A 6,491-nucleotide genomic window follows, 5' to 3' on the forward strand; every position below is an offset into this window, starting at 1 on the left:
AACAAAAAAAAAAAAAAAAAAAAAAGCCACTAAATTTCCATAACTCACATAGCCATAAGCCTGTGAAATTATTTTCAGCCACTTTGTAAAGCACTGCAAAGAAAAAATAGTTTTCTTTTTAAATAAAATATATATTTTATTAAATACAGAAAAGAAAAAACAGATGTTATCATTAGTCCAATGGCTTCACAGCAAAAGGCATCAAGCCACTAATACACCATCATTATGCAGCTCCTCTGTTTTTAATGTCATTACAGATACAGGTTCTTAGAAAATAAGAGGTGTTTTTTTCCCTCTCCATACCTGTGTGTGTGAATTGCAAAAAAAACCCTCCCAAAACCAAACCACCAAACCCCACAACCAATCATGGATCGTAACAGAACCTATAAAAGGCAAAAGCATTACAAAAATTACAGTACATAAAAAAATAGTCTTCAGGACCATTTTTAGCAGTCCATGAAAAGACTCAAGTATCAACCCTCAAGCTAACACAGATTTTTTGGTGGAAAAAAAAAAATATTAAAAAAATCTTCCATTCTTATACTTCCCTCCAATAACCAAAATGAGATTTCCCCATGAAATAAAAGCCAAAAGTATTATGCAGAAGGGTTCAAATAACAAGTAATACACATCTAAATGTTAAAAATCTGCATTTACTTTTATTAAACAGTCTGCTCTCTGAATATTAAAAAAAATAGCTACTCTTTCTACAAGGCTTCAGAATTCACAAAATACTACTTCATTAAAGATTTTTGTGGTCCAACTCAAGTTGTGAATGAACTAGACTTATGGTTAAGCTTTTGGTTCTTGCTTCTTTTGCAAAATTCCGTTCTAACATTACTGAATGCTCCATTTTCCTAACTGCAGAGGAAGGATGAGTTTGAGGCTTAGAGTTACTATTCCCTTCATTTGGACAAAAGTATATGTATTTTTAGATCCACACTTCAGCATAGAACAGAACCACCACAAGAAACAAAGGTACAGAAGAAGGCTTCCTTTGTGCCTGTTCTTCTAGTAAGCCTAATTTTTTTCCCTTCTTTCTAGCAGCTGAAGAACTGCTAAGAGAAATTCCTGACAAGTCATTCATTGATTGGAAGAGTGAAAAACTTCCTAGAATATATGTACCAAGTTTCTTCTATCTAGCATGTACCCACTCTACCTAAAGAGCTGGCAGAATAATAAAATCAAATTCTAAATTTACATACAGTAATATATAGATATACATTGAAGTTCTAAAGTTAAAGTAAAACTTTGACATAAGAAAGCATGTGTTTGGTTTGGTTTTTTTTGCTTCCCCCCATAAGCACAACAAGCAACAAGCAAATTTGTTCACAAGGTAGGTCATACTCTCTCTGAATGAGCTCAAGAGCAGGACAGAGAGCCAGATATCACAGTTGGGTTGTAGATACCTTCCTGGCAAGAGGTTATTTATATCTAATTACATTGATTTGTATTAAGTTCTAACAAAATAATTAGTACTTACACAGATCTTTTGTATCCATGAACTTGTTCTTTTGTCACATGTAGGCTAAGTGAGATAAATTACCATGACAAAAGACCACAGAGAAGGACAATGAAAGAGCTGGATTTATTGCAAATCCTTGATTCCTTAGTTACATCCTTAGCTCCCCTCCTATTTCCTTGTAATACCTGCTTGGGATAATAATCCTGCAACCCAATACTGTAAAAACTAATTTTAAGAATAACATCTCTCTCTAGCATCTGTTTCAGTTCTCCTTATCTTGGTCATTATCAACAGACTCACTTGTAACTGCTTGGAGTCTTCCTAGCCCATCTGTCAGATTTTCAAACCGAAAACCTGGACTCTCCCTCTTGCATTTGCTCAGATTTCAATGAAGAATCTTGTAAATGGGTGAAATATTAATTCCTTTCAGTTTCCTCCTTAAGAATCTCTTTTAGGAAGAACAGAAGCCAGGTTGCTAGGACACTGCAAATGCATTTTACTCATGCTAATCACCATGGTCTCCTTTGCTTGTAAGCTTTATCTACAACCAGTTATCGCCTCTTTTTTAATACTTTTGAGTGCAAGTTCTCTTCTGCAAGTACTATTTCTTCTGTATTGTGGTAGACTAATACAAATGCAGAACATAAATAAGCAACATACTTCCTACACTTACAGGGTTAACATACCTTTCCATCTTTGAATAGATTGGATCACTCAGGACAGAGCTAAGTGGCCAGATGATCCGCCTAGCAAAAAAAAAAAATTCAGACACAAAAATACTTCTCCTACCAAGGGAGTAGATCATCTCATTCTGGTCTGTTGATTTAAAAGGTCTGCATGAGATAAAGTTAAAAAAAGGTAGAAAATCAAATTTAAATTTTTTCACATTCCCTAGCCTTAAAGAGAGAAATTGTTTGGCAGCAAAGATACTGGGCCTAGTTTTCAGGCAACCAGGGAAGAACAAGAGCTGAATCAGCAGGAGAATGTGTGTCAGCTTGTTAATGGTGGATCACTTGTTTCCCAGTGCCAGCAGGGCCCATGCAAGAAGTCTCTTCCTGTGTGCATGCACAGAGCCAAACAGGTTGTAGATGAAGGTATGCTATGTACTACTGCTCCTAACAACTCAAAAACATCTTCTTCCTCTGTAGTATGGGCTAAAAAATTATCTTAGCATGAGTAGGAGCCAACTGGCAGTGTGCAAAAGGGACTGGTGAAGCAAACAAGGTATTACAAGCACATTAGACAGCTTTGAAGATCCAACTGCTCCAGCAAATCACCAATACCATGTTCTTTGCATACTGCAATTGCAAAGCAAAGCATGGTGGCTTAAACTAGCATTAAAAATTGTTAGCAACTTTAGGTGAATTGTATCATGAACATGTGTGCTTACAGGAGTAATAATCCAGAAGTGCTCACATATGTTTTCATATATCCTGAAAGACTTGGAACTTGTCCTCTGGAAAATAAACATTTGACAATGAGAAATTAATTACAGTTCAGATGAATTCTGTCCAGCGAGACAGCTCTTCCATATCTCAAGATGTCCCAGCTGAGATAACAAGAAGGTAATATGATCCAAACAGGCCTTGATATCTTGTAGCAAGACCTTCTCTGGATCAGACAGTCACCCAGATACAGGTATATATGATTTAGACATCTGACTTCAACTACTACGAATTTATTAAGAACTTCAATACCACAAGGACTCTCAAGAATCATTACTGGTAATGATTTGACCCCACTGTTTAATTTCTTGAGACCTAGGCAGACTCCAAGTGCTGAAAGACAATAGTCAATCGAGACACATTAGGTCTGAGCTTAGAGAGATATAAAGGTAGAAAATAAACACTGGGCCTCCTCTTATCTAGGTTATGATGAAGACAAGTCTTTTTCTCTTCAAAATGAAAATGTATACTGAGGTTCCTCTATATTCTTTGAGAACATCTTTGGTGCCTTGTAAGAAGCATCTAGGATATTTTTCATGTAAGACTCTTGTGAAAAAGTTTCCTGAAGTACAGAGAAAGTAGGCACCATATAAACAAAGGCATGGTTTAGGTCACCAAAGGCAATAAGCCAACACTTACTGGTTTGATGATGAGACAGACTAACTGGTAGAATAGTATAAGGCAGAATTCAAAGACCATTTGACAAGACAGTCTGGTGCAGTCCTAAGTCATACTGCCTGACATTACAGCAAGTAAAAGAACTGTGTATTGCCAGAGATGAGAAAACTTGTCATTGTTATATTTTCAATACTTTTTAAATACAGGTTTCTGTATGTATTCTATGTGATGCTTTGGCTCCTGCTCAGGACAAAATAAGTTGCAGTAACAAAGAAGAAAGGCAGCACTGTGTGGCTTGCTTTCACCACTAGCTTTACAGCATTTTCAGTTGTCTCCAAGTAATGCAGAGCTATAGGTGGCAGCTGGTAACCTACTCTCTGAAGATTTACGATAGCCTATGCTTGGGACTTCGGTACTTCACAGACAATTACCATCATGGTCACAGTACTAACTGCAGCACCCAGACCTGTAAGACCATCACAGCTACTAAGCAAGCTTTCTTAATTGTGTTCTTTAATTTGTCTTTGTTGCCATGAGAAAACTCAGCAGTTAAGATCCATATTATCAGAGAAGCATCCTTAGTCAACAAGTCCTGGCATTTACCCCTTCAGAATCCCCTTATACTTCAGAGTATAATTTCTACAAAAAGAAGTCCAGTTGCTTAAGATATGGTTTGATTTAGTTGGTTTGACTATTGAAGCAATAGTTAATAGGCCAGAGCCAAAGCAGGCTGATAAAGTTTACAATGAGCATCTTCAGTAAATTTGCAGATCACTGAATGCTGCCCATTAACCAGACCTTTCACCAGGTCTAACACTCTTCAGTTAATAGGCAACACCAGATGCTGAAACAGAGATGTCATTAGAGACTTTCATGATAGAACTAGAGTTTCTCATTCCAGTCTCAATCTGCACAGAGTGATGGGGAGTTAACTCAGTTAACACCATTTACAGATGGTGCCTTAGTTTGTAAGGCAGGGAAAGAACTGATGATGTACCCACAATCCCCTTCTTGTTTGTGATTTGAGCTAGCAGCTTTTCTAGCAGAATTGGAAGTGATGGAAATCAACTTCTTGAGGTCAGGTGAAGCCAGTTTACTTTCGCCAGTTTAAGTATCATCCTGTATGTGTATTAACAGCTAGCATGCTTTTGACAGAATCCAATGTCAGTCTTACTGAAACTAATAAAGTCTTTAGAAGTACACAGATCCCTGTCATAACAGATCCCAAAGGGGATGATTCTCAGTTTCATGAGTCACAGTTGTGTATCAGGTTTGTAATGAGGGTTTTTTTCTAGAGGGCCAACTCAGATCTTTTTTTTGTTTTCAGTATAAATCTTTGTTTAAACAGACCTCACAGAAACAGACCCACTGAAGTGTGACTGACACAATGGTATCTGACAGAGTCATCTCTTCCTCCTGCTCCACCCCATTCACATTATTGTGCTTTACCAGAAAGACAAAAACATCTGCCTTAGTATTCAAAGCAATAGGAAAAGTAAGTTGGCTAAGAATTCTAAGATACCATTACATCCTTCAGCCTTCATGTAGTTGCTACTACCGGATCTTCAGTTCTGTCTCAGCAAGCATCTCTGTAATGACATGTGGCACTAGATAGTGCAGGATTATTTAATAGAAGGATGGAGTTAAGGTTGCTGTTGGTCTAATTGACCTTTAAGGATGGTTCCAAAGGTGGATCTTCATGTTAGAAAATTTAACTTCCACCAGCAACTCATGAACTTTCAGTAGCATGTTTAGGATTAGGACTATAAGTATCTAGGACTATTTTACATCCTTTCAGAAGAAGAAATCATTGTAGTGAAGAAACTGAAACAGGCAGCTTTAAAATTTTGTTACTGTGGCCATCCTGTACTAGTACCCAAAACCACTGGCTAGTTCTAAGTAGGCAAAACAAAGGATCAAATGAATTCTAAAAGAATACAGACTGGAGTTAAAAAAAAAAAAAACCAAACAGATTAAATGGTAGCCAAGTTTCAACTCCACCATAAACTGTAAGATAAAACTACAGAAGTGCTGCCCTGGAGGCAAGTGATAAACATTTCTATAAAGATGAAACTCTGTCTTGTGTGCAAGAAATAGATGCACACGTATCACATCCTCACAATTCAAAGACCAATTTCTTCCCCTTCCACTCCTCCATCCTGATGGATCATTACAGTGAGATGAATGAAACAAACTCACAGCGTCTCAGAAGGCAGCCTTCCTAGGCTCCCAACGCTGCTAGAAAAGACAAAGCCTCTTTCTCTTCAGGAAAGGGATTCCAAGCATAATGCTGACATACGCTGTCCAAATTACTCTCTACAGGAGCCTCCCTTGACTAGAGGCACAACTGTGCTAAGTACCCAAACTCAAATCACATGATTCTCCATGGTCTGGTCTAAGTAAGCCATTTCAATTACAGAAGTTCCCCAACACACCAGATGTTATACAGCCATCTAGTGAAAACCAGTTTACTCATAGTTCCAAGATTATCTCAGTGTTCTGAACTTTTTTTAAATTAAATTTTCAGAAATACATTGTTCTATTAATAGGACTAGTACTAGTTAATGTACTAGTACTGTTAACTAGTAGTAACTCGTACTGTTAAATCAGTCTTAAATAAAACTGTCCCTTCACCCACAAAGGCAGCTGGTGGTCATAATTCATTGCATCTTGCACCACTCAACTTAATGATCATTGAATCAATTGAAAAGTCAATGGTGAACATCTTTGTCCAACACACAAAGCCTTACTGCAAGGAGGACCTCATTTCCAAATACTAAACAGCTATATTTTCATTATTTATGCATCTACCAGAAAGACATGAGATCAGATACACAAATACACCGTGACAAGGTAAAAATAGGGGTAATAAAGCTGTACACCCTTTGATCTACTCATACCTACACTGTAAGAAAGCCTTAAGAGGGTTGGGTAAACCACATCTAATATGTCAGCATCCTTCC

At 37.3% G+C, this 6,491-nt stretch overlaps 1 protein-coding gene across 1 annotated transcript in view; it reads right to left on the reverse strand.

The window, feature by feature from the left end:
- Positions 1–6,491, reverse strand: part of MAP3K9 (mitogen-activated protein kinase kinase kinase 9) — a 48,564-nt gene that overhangs the window by 26,181 nt on the left and 15,892 nt on the right. The window lies entirely within an intron of this gene.

Source organism: Phaethon lepturus, unplaced genomic scaffold (genome assembly GCF_000687285.1).
Source record: "Phaethon lepturus isolate BGI_N335 unplaced genomic scaffold, ASM68728v1 scaffold4680, whole genome shotgun sequence".
NCBI classification, from domain to species: Eukaryota; Metazoa; Chordata; class Aves; order Phaethontiformes; family Phaethontidae; genus Phaethon; species Phaethon lepturus.